This window comes from Haliotis asinina, chromosome 3, assembly GCF_037392515.1.
Source record: "Haliotis asinina isolate JCU_RB_2024 chromosome 3, JCU_Hal_asi_v2, whole genome shotgun sequence".
Lineage (NCBI taxonomy): Eukaryota > Metazoa > Mollusca > Gastropoda > Lepetellida > Haliotidae > Haliotis > Haliotis asinina.
This window is the reverse complement of record NC_090282.1, coordinates 14501087-14519355: the sequence shown is the minus strand read 5'-3', so window position 1 is coordinate 14519355 and position 18269 is coordinate 14501087. Positions and strand designations below refer to the sequence as shown.

General features: G+C 38.2%; 1 protein-coding gene across 1 annotated transcript in view; it reads right to left on the bottom strand.

Annotated features, from left to right (window-relative positions):
- LOC137277522 (MFS-type transporter SLC18B1-like) overlaps window positions 1-384 on the bottom strand; it is a 39980-nt gene extending 39596 nt beyond the window's left edge. The window contains exon 1 of the mRNA XM_067809292.1: window positions 314-384. The gene's annotated coding sequence lies outside the window, so the exon portion shown is untranslated. The remainder of the gene's footprint in view (window positions 1-313) is intronic.
- Window positions 385-18269: the final 17885 nt, after the last annotated feature.

Below are 18269 nucleotides of genomic sequence, written 5' to 3'. Positions count from 1 at the left end.
GTTCTTGTGGTTTTAATTACAACCCATTAAACAAGAAGTAGTCAGCTACTCAACCACTACTCTGAAGCCAGATGTAGTAAAATGTCTTACTGCACTGGAGAAAGGATACTTGAATGACACGGTCAAAAGTACATGCTATCTTTCTCAATGAGGCCTTGTTATTGATAACAGATTCTCACCTCGTTGAGCTACTGGGGCGTCCAGTGGGAGGGTTCATAAGCAGCCCACCCGAAATCTGCAGAAAAGACGGTGAATTGAAACTTACCCGACCATTACACAATAAAAATGTCACATTATCCGTTGAAAGTATTACCAGAGATCATCCTGATGCCAGCATTGAACTGTATACCATGGATAACAAGATAAACAGAGTCTTGATAACCCACAGTGAACCGTTAATGTAGGTCACAATGACATAACCACTGGTATCTTCCAGTTCAGGCTAACACTGTTACAGTTGGGGTCAGTATCTGGTCTCTTCACATGTGGCCACAGTCATGGTATAATTGAAACTGACATCTACAGGTAAAGCAAAATGTCAAAACAATATTTCTTTGCAGTACCTGAACTGATAGCCAATATATGTCCCATTACCAAGCTCTGTGACTATCTGTGTCAGGCAATAAACATTTGTGTTAGAAACATTTGGAAATGTTTACACAGGTGTAATATACATTACAAATATAATATACTGTATTAATTAATTACATCCATAGCTTTGAGACCAGTGATAGTTTGTTGAAAATGTAATTGAACACGACAGCCTCATCTGTACAAAACAGCAACAATATCAGTCTCTCTTGTTATAGTTGGGCGAGGAAGCCATAATAGAGAAAACAGCCTGCATTCATACTTTCATTGTTAAACCGGAGCACTTAAAGTCATGCATCAGTGCACGAGACGAATATTTTACTGAAACTACTTAACATTCCTACTGCACCATCACACATATTGCATTAATCATGTAACATGCTATATTTGGGATTACACTTTCCTTGTAAAGTACAGATTCTTGTACTTTTGTTGGGTTGAGTCCCATCTGGGATTCGAACCCACACCCTACGTCATCTGCCTAACCCACTCAGCCACAGTGATTTACACAATGAAAGTCAGACAACTGGTAGTCCAGACTGCAGACTTTGTGTTTCCCCTGATAAGTCTAAACTGGCATGGCTACCACGCCCGAAGCTATGAATACACAGTGCCATCTAGAATGTGGTCAAATGAAAATGATGTTAGCTTTAGGATTACAAATTTCCAAGTATAGTACAAATTCTAGTACATTTGTTCGGTTGACATCCGGGATTTGAACCTATACCTTCAGAGACAGCTACCTAATTGAGCACACTGCCGAGTCAGCTGCCTAACCCGGTCAGCCACCATGACTTCCACAGAAATGGAAGTCAGATAACTGGTATGTCACCAGTATGTCACCAAATGAAATGACCTTTAAATGAAGGATATGAGTTTCACATGAGCATGTTTTGAACTGTTGACTTCAGATATTACACTTCAAGAAAAAAAGGTTTCAACAAAAACATATTTTAAAATATTTCTGTGATTTTTACAAATTTTGGGGATTGCTGTCAATACAATATGCAAATTAAATATTTTAACAGGGCAAGTCAATCCATGAAACAAAAAATAATTGTGGATAGTATTTACATTGAATAACTGTTTTTGATACATATGCTTGATGCCTTTGTCATGTAAGCATGAGTCATTAGCTTTTCATAGGTATGCTTACACAGGTAACATCAATATGTGAACAGGTGTGATACTACATCATCAAACTGTGTTGATAAAAGGCCACATGAATAAATGACTCGTTATATAAATTTCTCATTTGTGGTAGGTTATTCTGGTAGGACATAATTTCTCTCTTGGTTCAATGTAGTGCAGTGTAGTTCAACTTTATGTTGTCAGACCCTACCGAAGCAAAGGGGTGATGGGGTAGCCCAGAGGTTAAAGCATTTACCCGTCATGCTGAAGACCTGGGTTCAATATCCCCACATGGGTATAATGTGTGAAGCCATTTCTAGTGTCCCCCACTGTGATATTGCTGGAATATTGCTAAAAATGGCATAAAATCAAACTCACTCACATTTACTCAAGAACCAAACGTTGTACCTGGTATAACAATGGAGCAAGTTTGGTGTCATAGATTCAGAACTTAGTATTTCTTAACAAAGGTATATATATTTAAATGGGTGCCTTAAATTTATTTTCAAGCCTCTTTACTACACTACAATGGTAGCTTGGTGAAGCAGACATGATTTTGAAAATGGTTGTCAAACCCATGATTACATTTTGATCCAGATTCATATTAACAGCCCATGTAGCTTAGCAACTTAGGATTGCAAATGAGCAAACAGTGCTCAAGACTGCGCATTTCCTCATGTCCATACTCGATAATGGTCTACAATTCAGATGACTCTCTGGAGACCGACTGTTATTATCCAAATATTCTTCTTCATGACAAATCTTGTACATGCTCTCCTGACCTAGCCACTGGGGCGATTTTGCTGAAATGTTCAGGGGTGATAGCCTACATGCAGAAATGCATGCAATGAACAAAATATCTCGACTTCCAGTTTCCAGAAAGAGTTGTATACTGTGAAAATACAACTGGGCTACTTCAGTTTCTGCAGAGTGAGTGGGTGAGTGACACCATTAACACCACTTTTAGCAATCTTCCAGCAGTATTGTGGCAGGGGACACCAGAAATGGGCCTCAAATATTGTATATGGGTGGATATAGGAACCTGGACTTCCAACACAATGAGCTATAACCTTACCAACTGGGCTACTTCAGTTTCTGCAGAGTGAGTGAGTGAGTTTAGTTTTACACTGCTTTTAGTAATATTCCAGCAGTATCACAGCAGGAACACCAGAAACGGGCTTCACATGTTGTTCCCATGTGGGAAATTGAACCCGGGTCGTTGGCATGACTGACCACCTTGACCACTAGGATACCCCTCCGCCCTGCAGCTGGTTAAAAGCTTAAGACCTGCTTCACTTCTGGCTTTCCTCCCACAGTTGAAGGCTAATGTTGCTTACCTGAATGTCCGATGACTACAGCGTCTCTCCCAATCTAACCATGGTAACCAACACATCGTAAGCATCATTTGGTGGGGCGTTTTTTAATTGTGAGGCCATTTTATGTGGACGCATACAAACAAGTCACACTTCATCAAACCAGTCATGTCAACTCTTTTATTCTAGAAAAACACTCCTGTAGTACAAGAGAAACATTATATTAACCTTCACAATACATACACATATATACAATAAACATTACTTACAGCCAGAAGCTAATTTTCAAATATTCTTGGTAATCTGCAAGTTTCAGTCTATAAAAGCATTGAGCATGTATCAGTTGTATGTTGTATGTGTGCAGTGTCTGCGTTAGACTTCCCTGTATATGGGTTGTCTGCTCCCCATGCTGGGTGAGTGAGTTTAATTTTACACCACAACATTCCAGCTATATGGCAGCAGTCTGTAAATAATTGAGTCTGGACCAGACAATCCAATGATCAACAGCATGACCATCCATCTGTGCAACTGGGATGACATGTGACGACCAAGTCAGTGAGCCAGAAAACCTGATCCCCTTAGCTGAATCTTACGAGAAGCATAGCCACTTTTTATCCCCATGCTGGAGTTCACAGGGGACGCACTGTTAAAACAGATTACTGACAAGTTTGCATATGCATCTTCACTGTCCCATTTCACTGAGTCAACATGATATGAGTTGCTCTGACTGACATCTTGGAAGACACAGTTTCTCTTCGACAGGCACACGAGTATCATGAGTACCAAGCCAACATCTTCTAACTTTGCTGTTGGCCATATTGCATACGTTTGGCTTCTTTGGTACCTGTGTCGCTGAGACTGTTTGTGGTCATGATTTATTCATGAATTTATGTTGATTTACAAACCTGGGGTCAAGGTGACCCACAATAATGCATTACAAGGTCTCTTGCAGAAAAAATGGTCATCTTAGCCAAGCTGAAATAGACTAGATCTCTAGACTAGGGCGCCACAACATTTATGACTTTCTGATTTGCTACTGAGAAACAATGTGCTCTGAAGCACCACAACATTTACGACTTTCTGATTTGGTCCTGAGAGACTATACTATCGACAAAATATATCATTGTGTCAAGTTGCCTGAATGTTGGGTAAATCAAAAAGGTGTAATTACATGCCTCTGGGACAAGTACTGTGAAACGGGTGGGGTAGCAATGAGACCTGGGCATGGTAGACCAAAATCAACAACACCATGACAGGATCGTCTCATTAAATTAATGACCCCATGCAATAGGTTCAAATCAGCACCTGCCATCAACAGGGAATTCCATACAATCACAGGGCGATGAATTTCACATTCAACCGTTAAAAAACAGCTCCATCAAGCCCATCTGAAAGTAAGGCAGCCTTTCAAGAGTGTTACCATTACAGCTCACCATAGGCACCAAAGGCATGAGCTAGACAGCATCAAGGACGGGCTTTTTGCTACTGGTATTACACCATGTTCTCAGATGAGTCAAGGTTTTGCCTCAGATTCACAGATGGCAGAAGACGTTGTTGGAGCTGTAGCAGTGAGCAGTATGCCAGAGCGGCAATTATTGACCATGATTGATATGGGGAAGGTAGTGTCATGGTGTTGGGCGATGTTACACATGACAGGCGATAAGATCTGGTCTTCGTTAATAGATCCTTGACACGTCAACGATACGTAGACGAAATTTTGTGTCCTGTCGTGGCTCCACTGGCTAGAATCATCAGTAGGAAGTTTGAATTCCTAGATGATAATGCCAGACCGATAAAGCTGTTGGGCCGCTGGCCCACAGCTTATATCCGACGAGAGGGCATACAGACATTGGACTGGCCCGCTAAGTCCTCAGATCTGTCCCCAATTGAACATCGATGTGGCATTCTCAGGCGAAGGGTGTACTCAGGCGAACCCGCACCCCTCAACCTTGCCCAGCATGGTGCAGCTCTTCAGGAGAAATGGAGGGCAATACCCTTGGCAACCATCCAGAAATTGATCAACAGTGTGCCATCAAGGTGTTGTGATATTGAACTTCATGCCCAAATTTGATTCAGTGGACATTCTGTGCAATTTCACATTCACTTTCATTTCATCAATTCCCTTATTTTTTTGCCCGTAGTATTGGTGCTTTGGGGCATGACACAAAGATCACTTGCAGACAATGAAAAAAAACAAACTTGTCATCAAAAGTCATCAGAAACATGTACCCCAATTTTTTATGCAAAGCATTATTACTTAACTATAATCACGAAAAAAGTTTCTGCTATCTCAGTTTCAGACATTATCAGGTCTCTGGTCTTAAACACTGATGATATTATTCAAAGCTAATCTTTAAAGCTTTGCCAGGTCTCTACGCCTCCACTGGCTACGATACTGTTAGTGCTCTTTGCTTTCTCGCAAAATTCTTTTCCTTGAAAATCATGAAGGGATGAATGAATGTTCACAATGAATGCATTTTGGAAACAGTTGAATGTTTCAAGTTTTCTACGCTTAAAGCCTTTACTTGTATCCTCAAGGGTCCTCAACAGGCCCCTGGTGTGAGTGTACTATGGTACATTGCTTTCTGTTCAAGAAAGGGAGAATTGTAGTTACAATAGCTTCTTCCTTGTCGTGAACCTCTTCAGAAACACCTATCTCATTCCAGCTACAAGTCATTCATTTGGAAGTGGAGTCTTTGTCAGATATTCCAAGCCTAACCAGTCAAGGCTGGAAAACAATGAATGAAGGTGATCTGATTGTAGACCAGATGAATGGACTCACGGCTGCTGAAGCTGTACTACACCTTCCTTTCTATTTATCCCTGTGAGCACGTGTTCCAGCTCAGTGCATCTATATCAAGAATGGGATTAAGTGTTCTGATGAGTCCTTTGAAATCCTTGCTGAAGTGAAGGATTAGATGGTTTCTTCATCTTATTTAAACAGAGATGCTGAACAAAGTGATATTTTATTATACACAGAGAAAGTATAGTCTATATGACAAATAAGACTGAATACATCTGTAGTACATTTCTACCTTTGGGACAAAAAATGCAATTCCATAACATGGACACCTAGTTATTACATTTATTACAGATGCCTGTTATGCCGCAAGTGCAAGCAACAAGTTATGATATCACTTCACAATAGAAACATAATATTGTTTGGTCCCTCTATGTGGTACTGACAACCCTGTTTCCAGGGTCCAGCCCATGGACTACTTAGGTCGGCCATAATGCATAAGCACTACAGTAATATAAACTGACTTTTTTCTGCTGCTTTTGTAATAGGTAAGATGGGGTATTGTTTTACCTGGGGTTGCACAGCATTATCAGACTATGGAAATAGGCACCAGGGACGAGGTAAATAGTTTTGGAGGCAGTTTTTGACTGATGTAACAGTTATCATAGCCTGCTGATTTGGAACAAACTAATTCATGTTCATTTCATGATATTCAACTGTATACCACATCATTATATGTTGCAACATACTCTCAGTCGTGTTTTTGACATTGATTAAACCAAGTAAAATATATATTATCAAAATCAGTTAGAGATTCCCCATGAGTATGAAAATGTTTTGCTATAATATTCTTTCTGGTTTTTGAGCCCCAAATACAGCAGTCAAAAAAACATTATCAATAAATACAACTGCAAATGATGATGTACTTTTTCCTGGTTTTGTGTGCTGTGCAAGTTGTTCTGTATCCTCAGTTGTTGACCTGGTGTTATTCTAAGGTTGTAACCTGGCACCAGAACAGTGTCCATGAGCTAAAACTAGGAAAATATACATTGTCTCGGCTGATATTTTGTAATTCACCAATTTTTAGGACATAACTTATCTGTGTCTCAATTATCTCCACTGGACTAGGCTGGCATCTTGTATGGAGACAATGTGATTGACTAATGAGAACAAGGATTCTTCAACAAAATAATTCCTTGCAACAGTGTAATGTTTTAAGCAGACAATTTCTGTTATCCCTGTATGAAGCATTATTGTTTTGCAAAATATTTTCAGGGACAATCAGTTTGGACTGAAAATTGAAGACTCTCTGCAGTCAACCGTTAACACAAAAGGAACAGCAATCACATTTCAAAAAACAAAATTTATAGGTACGGGCGAGCTGGTTGGAACAGTATCACATTTTGCTGACAAATAAAATTGCTGATAAATTATATTGTGTTGTTTAAAAATCATGGCAATGTGAAGTGGTACCTCCATTTTCATTAACTCTTTTTCATCTTCACTGGAAGTTTCTCTTGCAAGACGTAAAATTTGTTCATATCAAACATCCTTGTAAACTATGACGCTAGGTCAAGTTCGGGAACATCTTTTACTGCTTCAGAATGCACAGACACTATAAAGTTTTCAGGTAAAGTCAAAGAGGATGTCATCGGCACAAGGCACTTATGAAGCCATGCCATGTGATACCCACTTCTGCTCATCAGTGTTCACATGTTTCTGTAATAAGTGGAAACATGAGTGGGTTTTTACATGCTTATTGCAATTTTATGATTTCAATATTTTTTTCAAAATAAATTAGGGTGACTTTTAGAATACTTTTACCCCCATGAAAAATATCTGTTAATATTAATAGTACTCTTCTTTAACCTAGCTGTGGTCAGACTAGATGGTGGACCGGTTAGTCATATCCTTACTGTCCACATCTGTCTTACTGTAATATAGATAAGTATATACAATACAGACAAGTATATACAATACAGACAAGTATATACAATACAGACAAGTATATACAATATAGGTAAGTATATACAATATAGATAAGTATATACAATATAGATAAGTATATACAATATAGATAAGTATATACAATATACATAAGTATATACAATATACATAAGTGTATACAATATAGGTAAGTGTATACAATATAGGTAAGTATATACAATATAGGTAAGTATATACAATATAGATAAGTATATACAATATACATAAGTATATACAATATAGATAAGTATATACAATATACACAAGTATATACAATATACACAAGTATATACAATGTCAGTAAAACTTTGTCCTGTTGTGTTGCTGTTTCTTTAAGGAATGTAAACTTGCTTTTACACCTCAGAATGTCTTTTAATACCTACAATTAATCTGAAAAAGCAGTGTTATAAACATCATATCTGTAATCTCCACCAAAATGAACAATAGTTAAGTTCTGTCCAGAACTAGGGAACATGCAAAGAATGAAAACGTTTGGAAAATGTTTGTTGCTATGTAACAGGAATGACCCGAAAGATGGCGATAATTGTAACGATCAAGTTTCTACTGTTTGACTTGCTAGAGATAATGTAAGATATAGTGATACCCTGAAATACTAAACAAACATATGCTTGCTTCTGCCAGCACAGAAAGTCACATTTGATGTCAGTGGGCTTGACATCAACCCACTTGATATCCAGTGAAGCTAATCTTTAGAAATTATGCGATCTCATGGATCAGTACAAACAATCCCAAAAGGGTGATTCGTCAGGTAAAGAATTCTTAACCTTGATCCTAGTCAGTGTGATAAGAGTGGGCTACATAAGTATTGTCACTCTCAGGCATGTAGCAAGCCAATTTTTTTCATGTAAACCCAAGAGGATGGAAAACGTTACATTAAACAGTATTGAGGGCTTGCTCATCCTTTTCAGCAACAATCATGTTTGGGATATAATGATGATAAACAATACACGCAACTCCCTTGTATAAGGTGAGACATGTATCAATAATCACTGGGATTGGCCATCCTCACTGAGAAACTGAGGGTGATAAACAAATTCTGACGTTGATTATCTAAGGTGCCCCTACAATGGCGGAAATCCTTTCTTAAAACAAATCATCAACATTTTCACTGATCGCCCACTACATTGAATTAATGAAAATAAAGTTCATATGTGTTTTTTGTTAAATTAAGAAGCCCACTGCCATATATCATTTTTTGTATACCAAACATCAGGGTGCTTCTTATGGTAAATACAATAATAACGTCTTGATCTTTATTGTGATACAAACCAATATCTTAGATATCATAAGTGAACATATCAGTTTTGCCTGACAATCATTGTTTCTACATGTCACTGTGAATGATGTCATTAAACAATTGAGAGTGACATCAATGATGAGGGTCATCAAACTGCTTACCATGTTTTATTGGACAGAAGTACAGGCTAGCGACCAGTTATCACTGTGTACCAGTTATCGTACACACATGGCTGTAGCACTTGACAAGACAGTGTGATTTGTACTTTCGTAGTAGTTCACACAGTGACACATCACTAAACACATGCTAAGGCGATAGGCAACGAGAGTTAAAACAAACTGTCTTAACAAGCACTACAGCCAGGTGTTGGCAATAGCTGGTACGCAGCGATAACTGGTCACTACCCAGTAGATGAATACAAGATAATACAGAAATTATTGCACTTGACGGTCATGCTTGTGCAGTAATGTCTATATATCTCAAAGTGTAAAATCCATTCATCAGGAAAGGCACTTGACAAAATAGTATGAAACAAGTTGACAAACTTTTTATAAACTGAAAAGTCAGACATAAACCAATAAACAAAACGAATACACCCTTACGGGCTTACAGTCGCTCATCCCTAGCTTGTTTAGTACTTCAACTTCTTCATCATGTCTATCACTCATGAGGCGCCAACCTAGATACAGACTGAATGACAAAACACGTGACGGACAGTCTTACATACATAGCTGACGACAGAACCTGTTTTGTACCTGTGCCAAATAGTTATCACTTGCATGTCACCGCAAGTCAATAAAGAATAACGACCTGTGCAACGCCCGAACACACGACTTGGTTGCGATGTCAACATAAACTCACCTGAGATTTCCATAACGTCACTTGCGCACTATGCAACACTGCTGTCTTGCAAGGGATATATACATGTCACACACACCCATCACTGCACCTCCAGAAAATTGCACAACACGGGGGTAAGACGTGTGCCCTAGAACTGAATCTGGATTAGTTTGGAACCTGGAGTTACCCCCCTTGAGATGTTCCCTTGTTGGGAAATATCTATGTCAGAGACCATAAACCGGTTATGGTCTGTGGCTATGCTAGGTATTGTTGTCTCCTTTTTTCACATTATATTGAAAACATTTCCCATTATTGGTTTTTGCTGCAGTGTGGGACAATTATCACAACAAACGACTCTCTTGTATATATTTTGGCATCATATTTCAGCAAACATCGATTATTATGTTCAAATATATAGCAATCTATCATTGCATGTTACACCAGCAGATCCATAGGAGGGGTGCTGGGGTACTCAACCTCCTCCCTTTGTTCCTGAACTTTTCTTTGTTTAATGACCATTGAAAAATTGAATATACACCCCCTCTTTCTCAAAACGCTGTATCCGCTTCTTTTTTAATTTTATCAAATACTCATTTTCGACTGACATCCTGTGTTCATACGTACCAACGTTTGGTTGACATGTAAACAACTTGTAAATCTTTAACGAAATTAACGACCCCGAGCTCCCACGTCCGTAAAGCACAATTTAACTACTTCAACAATAGTCCAAAACCGGTACTGCAGTGTTCACAGAAATAGCAAACCAGTTTCTTCACGCCTGTCAAACAAGCTGAATCAAATAATCCTTCTTGCATTTTATTCCTTACCCAGAAGTGTTCTAAATTTATGACAAATATGGCAAGCATATTCTGGAGAGGAAAACCTTAGTGTCCGCGACGTTATGTTACTGCCAATGACAGTAGATGGAGAATCTCTAAAACACTGTCCCAATTACGGGAATGTCCCTTGATCTCTCTAGTCGGAGTTAAGGAGCGCTGATCCAGACAGATTAATGTTTATTGCTAACAATCTCATTACGTCATAGGGTCATCCCCTGTTACTTCGACATGGGAACTGGTCAGCTGTCCACCCTTGGCAGAATTCCCTCAGCATACACAATGGGACAATAAGAACTGTGGATGCCCATCAGTTGTCCATTATTTGAAAATATTCCCGGTAGCTCTTGTCTGAAGTAAACCCGCTGTGTAGGCTTTTTTCTGATTTCCCGATGCTTGGATGGTATAACGACTGAACCAATTTGATCCATTTTTTTTACCTCGATATGTATTCACGTCATGTAACAATGCCATGTCTATTGACCTACGATAGATGAAGTACAGTGATGAGTCTCCGCACTTCGTCATCTGTTCAGGTGGAACGACGCCATTCCTGTTGTTCATGACTTCACACTGTTTGGGAGAGTTGGCGTTTACTCGAGGTGCTTACTTGGTCGGATTACCATAAATGTTTTAGCGAGCTGCTTTACTCCTGCTCTTATTAGAAGACCGACTCTTATTAGAGATCCGGCGCTGATTAAAGGAAACTGCTTTGTCCCGTGACATGCTCTCTATATACAATGTTGGAACCGACATGCCGCAACCCAGCATACAGCTACCCACAGTGTTTCCATACAAGTTCATAGCATTTTGGAGACCCATGACCTCACGGAATCCCGAATATGCAAGTGAGAAAATAAAACCCGTTTTACAAACGATAGACATAGTGTGATTTCATAATCATTACACGCTATATCAATGCATTTACATAGTATTACTGTTAGTATTATTGAGATTAATTCCATCTAACTGCCGTAGGGAATCACCTCACATTCACATTTAATTGTAGGTGTAAGAAAGTACTTAAAGCATGTTTGTCGATTGTGAGACGGGTTTAACACTGGATAAACACGAACATGCTTGATGGCGTGAGGCGTTCCTGTGTAGATTGTTGCATGTCCAAACCAATAGATGTGGTTATTTTAAATGGAAATATATCTTTCCTGGCCAAGCAATTATATGCTGAGAGAAATAAATATGGAACGCCACTTCTTAGCAGTATCCCTTCATATAAGCTCAGATTTCCTAACACGCCATTCAAAGTTGGTGATAGAAACAAGAAAACATCAAAGGACCGCTAGAATTTTCCTGTGTTCCTTCTTTGTTTCTAATTCTATATTCATATTGTATGAATATTTGTTTTCAGGTACATTGTTGGACTGTTTATGGACAGGTGAAGGTTAGATTCCTAGTGTCGAGTCCTCAGTGCATACCGACTTAAGTATATGTGATAAGGAGGCTGTCATGCTCTGTTACTCACGTTTCGTTGTACTCCCAATGGCGTGGTATTTCATACCGTCATTACTCTACCCCAGCCTTGTCCCTGTTACTTACAATCCGCCGTGAAACAGGTGAACTGTTTCCTCCCGCCTTTTCCACAGTTGGTACCTGCCAAAAATGACTATCTACACACTTGACAAAATGGACAAACCTACCGAGCAGGGATTTTATGACTGCTTCACCCCATCCCATTTGATGAATTCGCAAAATTACATACATACATACATACATACATACATACATACATACATACATACATACATACATACATACATACATCTTCACCGTCAACACAATGGATCACATTGTATTACGATGAAGCATACACGGAGTACATCAACGCGCGAGCGAGCGTGCGTGCGTGCGTGCGTGCGTGCGTGCGGAGTATTAATGGAAATATATGGAAGTGTCAGCCATGATCAGTTAGTACAGTAGTATGGTGGTATGCCGCTTGTGGCTCCAGTGCACAAGTAGGGTGCCTTGGTCACGGGACAACCTCGCTGACCCTGAGTATGAGTTAAGATATACCATGCCGTCAGAAATACATGATGTAGAGTGGAAACAATATTCACAGCGAGGTAAATGTCACTGGAGGCGACAACAAGTGCCTGTAACCTGGTGAGTGAGTGATTGAGTTGGGTTTTACGCCTCTTTTAGCAATACTTCAACAATACCACGGCGTTTGGCAGCAGAAATGGGCTTCGCATTATGTACCCACATGGGGAATCGAACCCGGGTCTTTGGCGTGACGAGGAAGCGCTTTAACTATTAGGCTACTCTCTGTGTTATCTGGGTCTACATTTTCGAAGCTCTCTTACCACTAAGACAGTCGTAAGTGCCGCACATTAACATCACGTTGCGACTATCTTAGCGCTAAGAGAGCTTCGAAAATCTAGGCCCTGGTCTACAGACTGCATGTAGCTAAAGATTATAACAGCTGTTTATGTGGTCACAAACAGTATCAGAAGCTTGTATAAAGTACTGATACTGGTAGTGACCATGTTTCTCCCAGCTGCCTATTACTGTATTATATTTGCATTCGGTATATTTTGTATTTCTGAATAACCATCTGGTAGATCTGTTCTGATTAGGGATACCCGGAACTGTTTCTATTTTCAGTTTATTAAGTGTTTTGCAATGTTTTGTCCTCTACGGTTTATGTTTCGCAAAGTCTTGCTTTAAGTTTAACGACGTTAGGGGCACGCGATCTTAAAGCTGGTGACTAAGTAGACAATACCAGGAAGTGATAAAAGAATGTCATCTTTCACAGTGTAAATGTTGGAGTATGGAATGCGCTAATACTAACTTTTTTCCATCTACAATAATCGCACAGGTGGCACAGAGGTATTTTGATACTATTTTGTTCATACTCTAGTATCCCGTTCCTTGACAAGTATCAAGTTCCAGGTTCACAGCATTTGTGAAAAGGTAGTTCCCATCCCCGTTCCAGGATGTGATGACGTTCAGGTTGAAGTACGAACTTAAACTCGTAATGCTTACTTGACACACTTTTAGTCACCCCAAAAAGTGAAGATGCGGGTAAGGATTTTTAAAAATGTTTTTATTGTTTCCAATTGTACATCATTAAACATCGGTTCACATTTTAAGACAGCGTCTATTTTCATTGATAATTTGGGAATATAGATCCCTATTTTGTTTCATGAATTTGGAGGCTATTATATTTAATTGCAATGAACCTTCCACGTTGAAAATTTCGCTCGAAAGAAGCATGACCTCTTAAAGTTTTGGAGTGTGTTGGTAAACCCCACATAAATGGATATATATGTGGCAGGTAGGATAATATGGTTTAAAAATCTATCTGTGTATAATGTTCAAAACCAAACAAAGTATTGGTATGTTGTTATTTTAGCTGTGTTCTAAATATGATTATTCATCCAAACTTCAAGTTCATTCCAGAATGTTTGTGTTTATCCGCACACACAATAAACAAGACACATATTCTCATTCGGCTCCTTATAAAAACCGCAAACACAACTGTCACTACGTTTAATTCTAAATGCTTAGAATAGATAATACCAAGTAAAAACATGTATTGGAAAACAAATAGTCAGACATCTATCAAAGTATTTCTTTAAGTCGTAAAAATATGATTCCAGTCAACAGTAACCTTAGCGAAAGATGCTTGCCATTTAAGATACACTTTAGGTTAAGGTAAATCTTCATCGGAAATCAAGGCATCACGCCCCCCTCCCCCCTCCAAAAACCCCCCCAAAAAAACAAAACAAAAAAACCCAACAAAAAACAAACAAACAAACAAACAAACCTACCCCCCAAAAAACAAAAAAACAAACAAACAAAATAAAACCAAACAACGGAAAAACCAAAAAAACCCAAAACATCAGCAAACCCCCCCCCAAAAAAAAACAAACAAAAAACAACACACACCACACACACACAAAATGAATAAATAAAATAAATAAAAAATAACAAACAAACAAAAGAGAACAGAGTCTTCGCATGATTTCATTGAAGTCAAATGACACTCATTTATGAGTAAGTCGGAAATAAATATGTTTAAACCAGTAAGTCGGAAACTGGGATATTTCTAGAGTGTTTATTAATATAATTCCAAGAGCCAGGTTGTTTATTCAAAACATGCACAAAAAAGAAAAAAACATTTTCTTCTACAGGTCAGTTTTGTCTTACAGGTCCTTAATCGTAAGAACGCCTCTACGTGTCCACTTTGTCTTGTAAGGTGTTGGGTTTTCTTGTTATCGTGGTTAAACCATATATAGTGGTTTGGCTATTAAATATTTCCAGGACTCACATGGCTTTTTTTACAATATTTGTTCTAAGCTTTCAAATTTCCTTCTTTCTTGTTATCATGGTTAAACCATATATTGTGGTTGGACTATTAAATATTTCCAGGACTCACATGACTTTTTGCAATATTTGTTCTAAGCTTTCAAATTTCCTTCTACAAGGGTCGTCGATGTGAGTTCATTGAACAACATTGAACAACCACTGCCATACAGCTCACTCACCCACTTCTGTCCCCAAATTATTGTTATCATATTTACAGCCATTATTGCTATAGATCTAGTTAAAGAATAGATAAATGAAAAAAAAAAAACACAGAATAATTCGATATTCTAAGTATATTCCTAACACGGGCAAATACATAAAGTACTTCAAGTCATCTGGTCACACACATAGATTTTTCAAATAACCACCATTGATCACATAGCGGATGTTATGTACTATCTACATACAGACATAAGGGTTTGGGGGACAATGGAGAGGGAAGCTACCTAGACTACTGTTTGTCATCTCGAACACAGCTGCTTGTCTGACAGCATCCCTGTATATCAGTGCCAATTGATGTAGCTCGTCTGTCAAGCATCCTCGGACAAAGACACTCACACACACGTGTGTATTTAAGTCGTACACCCGACGGTCAGTCGGTTTACATTTGATTCTTGTTTTAGCGGGTTTCTAATTGTACTAAATGACGGCTGGAACAGCCAGTGTACCGACCGCACGAGACGCGCTATATTTCTGACGGAAGGTCTAAATTTACAGCTCGCCAGACACATGGTCTCGTAAAAGTTTTAAAGGTTCCATATATCTAAGGAAATTCACAATATCTTGTTGTCTAGCTTAGTTAAATCCAGTGTGGGCTGGTAAAAGTTAGCAGCCCTGATGTCTGTCTGGGGTTTTGGCTCATTTCATACACTGTTGAAACGTGATTCACACCGAGAGAGGAATGTACTCAGAATGATTACATATAGTTACTGTTAGAGGTCATTAATGAGTAAAACATTTTTATGTGAAGATCACGAAGAATATATATTTTGAAAATATTGTTTTCTTCATGGCATAATATAGAGGCACTATATTCAGTAGAGATAAAAAATCGTTTCTTTCATGCGCAGGGCACATTTAGTTTCAAATTTCGACGATCACTAAATTTTCGGAATATACTGAAATCTAACGAGTGATGCTCGGAAATTTCGTCGGTACAAATACTACATTATCTAATCTTTTTGGATGAATAACGATTCAAAGAAATAGTTTGTTAAGATCTGCGCAAAAAGTGTATTAGGGATCTTTTAAAGTACAAAGTATATTCTAAGTGTATATACATACCATTATATAAGGTGTATCAGACCATTTGCAACAACTTTCACAATTCCCATCCGCTGAACTAATATTGCCTTGAAGAATAATGATAATTGTATGAACATACAACTATTTTATTCTGTGAAGGGTGACGTTATGACACAGGTTCTCACGTCGTTGTTCTTGTATCATTCTTTTACCGCTATTTGATATCCATTTTTCCATCTACAATAATCGCACAGGTGGCACAGAGGTATTTTGATACTATTTTGTTCGTACTCTAGTATCCCGTTCATTGACAAGTATCAAGTTAAAACTTGTTAATAACTATTACTTACTCTATCGTCAGAAAATATCGAAGTCAGTATTATTCAACAATTTCCGGATGTTGCTGAATGTGGAATGTGCTGGATTTGTACATAAAGAAAACCCTGTTATGTGAACGTTATCTTGTCAGTGCCAGTATAAGATTCCAACAGAAAAAAGTACATATATCCACTGTAAGTCCGAAAATGTGGATCGGGGTAGTTTTAAAGGTCACATATACTCTAATAGGGTACAAATGCAAAATCACTTGCTGACATCGTTATAAATGAAACCCCGTCATTAAAATTACTCATTTCGATCTTCAATTGCCTTAAATCGACCTTTTTGTCAACAGTGCACATTTTTCAGCCGCAAACGAAATTTCAACCAATCAGAGCGACGCGTCTCTGTGACGTAATTGTAGGTATAGAAATGAGGGTCTGTGCAGTATTCATCTACATTTCAGTGGTTAAACTATTTCGTTTACAGGTTCGTACAAACCTGAAATCGCGAAAGCTGTTGTGAAAAATGAAAGCTATATGGTCTCACAATCTATTATCATTTAGTTTTGTCTCCTGCTTTGCCTAGTTTCCAAGTTACAACCCTTGTTTTCATAGACGATTCTGTCCAAATCACTTGGTGTCACTAGGTTGTAATCCGTGTTAGGTGGTATAAACCTACACGTTATTTGTCATCATTCACTTGATGCTCAGTTAATGAATTTATAACAGGTATAATTAGTGGTAACGCCACTTAGATTACCCGACAAAGGTCCCCCATTTGGCATTTCTTGTGTCTGGATCGATCAAAAGATTAACTGATAACACGCTGATTGATTAATTAGATTTTTGCAGATTTAAATGGGGGATTTGTCAAAAGGTAGTGTTTATCTATGTACATTTACTAATCTATACTGAATACACTCTGTCGTGTCTGTGTGTATGTAAAACAACACCCTTTATTCAAAGGATTAACCGCCAATACATTGATTGATTGCTTATTATTGGCTAACTAAATAACTTTTTAAAAAGAATTATGCAAGTAGTTGCCAGGTGTGCTATCTTGGGTGACCAATGAAACTATTCAGCAATGTGAAAAACTTGAAACGATACATCACGTTTTCGTATATTAGACGGTTAAAAGACACATCACTTGGGAAATCTGCAGATGAATTATATATCACTCGTTTTCGTGGATATTGATGGATACATCAATCGTGGATATTACAAGGTAATAGCCTGACATTGCTCCTATAACTATAATTTTTAAAATTTTAAATTTAGCAAGTGAAGAAATTTATCGCGCAGTATTTTCACTTCGACCCCGACCTCGCTTAGATTATGTTGTGTGCAAACACCTTTTGGTAATGATTCAAATACATATTTATTTAGTTTTGATTTTCTAACTTCATGAGAACAAACCATAATCTCATTATTTCAAATGGATTTGACTTCACGATTTTCAAAAATGGTGGCGCCATGTCTTGGTATGAATGCTATTTAAGGTTGTTTTCACCGACTTGCAAAAGCAAAATTACTTTCTACTTGTAGTAAAATATGTATTTTATTGATGGGCATTAGGAGTTTACATGACATTGCTTATAACATAACAATTTCACTCTCGGAAGCGGTCAATGTAAGGGGTCAATGTAGTATTACTTACGATAATATTGTCACTTCGACCAC